Source organism: Crocodylus porosus, unplaced genomic scaffold (genome assembly GCF_001723895.1).
Source record: "Crocodylus porosus isolate Cpor-Errol unplaced genomic scaffold, CroPor_comp1, whole genome shotgun sequence".
Taxonomy (NCBI): Eukaryota; Metazoa; Chordata; order Crocodylia; family Crocodylidae; genus Crocodylus; species Crocodylus porosus.
The window spans coordinates 116,371,069-116,372,842 of NW_017728947.1; the positions used below are offsets into that span (position 1 = coordinate 116,371,069).

Consider the following 1,774-nt stretch of genomic DNA (forward strand, 5'->3'; position numbering starts at 1 on the left):
CAGCTGACTTCCTGCCCTTTGGGCAGGGAGCTGGACTTGATGATCTCCCGAGGTCCCTTCCAGCCCTAATGTCTATGAAATCTATGAAATCTATGAATGGATTTAATCTGGCTAACTGATATGATGAAAAACAGTTGTTAAAAGGGAAACACTAATTGCCAGGAGTGTTTCTACTGGATGCTCAGTTGTCTGTTTTTAGCCTGTTGGTAATCAGTCTCTTTACCAGTGTTCTGTAAAAAAAAAAAAAATAGAAGTAAAATTATGGCTTGTAAAATTTTGTACATGGAAAAATGGAGAGATATACGTGCCCATGTACAACCCCCTCTGGGTATCTTGGTAAATGGATGCATTTGGACAAGATGAGCATTAAGAAAGGGAGTAATCAAGAAATAGGAATTGTAGATGTGCTTAGCTAGCACAAGCTTTGGGGACTGGGCTTGTGTTCAGAGGTGAGATGGACAGTGTCGGAGGTGTAGCAGAGCTGAGAATATTCCTCCAGTGTTGTGGGTCACGATCCAGTGCCCAACCACTAGACCAAACACTCCCACAAGGCAATGTCAGGGGCTTATATTTCAACCCCTTTCCCCTCCTAGTGCTGCAGTTAGGTTAGCCTGGCACTGCAGCCAGGTAAACTGGAAGAGAATTTGACTTTCAATTGATAAAATCAAATTGATAAAGCTGGCTGTGTATATCTCCAAGTGAGATCAAAATGTCTTTTAAGCCCTGTTTTTGGATGTTTCACTCACTGCACCTGTGCTGTTTCAGGAACGGAGGCATCTCTGTCTCTACCTGCCCACCTACTTCTTTAGTAACTTGCAAGAGATAAAGCCTTTAAATCATGAAACTTTGCTGGGGAATTTAAATAGAACCTACATTCTTCCTCTCCCAGCCAGTTTAATGGCATTAAAATAATCACAGTGGGTGCATCTACATGAAACACTTACTGCAATGTAGCATAGTTTATGACGCAGCAAGCATGTATGTCAACATGTGGACATGCTTACTGCACTATAAATCTCACTAATTGCAAGTAAATTTGTAACCTGCAAATGCAAGTAGTAAATTTACTTGTGATTACTAACTGCACAGTAGTGCCCATGTAGACACCTGACCAGGAGCAAATCTGCTCCCCGTCCGCTGGCCACTAGGAGGTGGGAGATTGATCCCTGCTTCTGGAAGTTGCCTGCTGCTGGGGCAGGAGGACATTGTCTCTGCCCCAGCAGCAGGCACCTCCTGGAAGCAGGGAGCAATGACCCAGCCCTGGGCAGGAGACAGCTGTCTCTTTGTCCAGTGCTCCTTGCCAGCCTCTGGGCTAGCACCAAGAGGGAGCCTCGAGTATCCCCTGGTGCAGCAGGAACTCATTGCAGGGCCCCAGGAAGTGAGAGTAGTTTGCTGCCATCAGCAGCAAAACTGCTCCCACTTCCCTGCACATGTAGACATCTGCCCAGGAACATTTACTCATGAGTAGTTTACTTGCAGGTAAACTGCTCCCAGATCTCATGCATGTGTAGACGCAACCAGCTGTCCCAGCCGCCAGTGGGAGGGTTTGGGATTGAGAGAGTGGTCGGGAGTAAAAAGCTAAGAAAGGTTTATTGATTTAACAAACACACAACTACACATAGTATAACAAGACTTAGTAAAGCGACCAAAACGCTGGCTTGCATCCATAGATGCTTCTCAATCAAATCCCAGGACCTCATTCTCCCCTTGTACTCGGCCTTGGTGAGGCCGCAGCTGGAGTACTGCGTCCAGTTTTGGGCTCCACAATTCAAAA

General features: G+C 45.9%; 1 long non-coding RNA gene across 1 annotated transcript in view; it reads right to left on the reverse strand.

Moving 5' to 3' along the window:
- Positions 1 to 41: 41 nt before the first annotated feature.
- LOC109321013 overlaps positions 42 to 1,774 on the reverse strand; it is a 27,831-nt gene continuing 26,098 nt past the window's right edge. The window contains exon 3 of the long non-coding RNA XR_002103931.1: positions 42 to 72. This is a non-coding gene — a long non-coding RNA (uncharacterized LOC109321013). The remainder of the gene's footprint in view (positions 73 to 1,774) is intronic.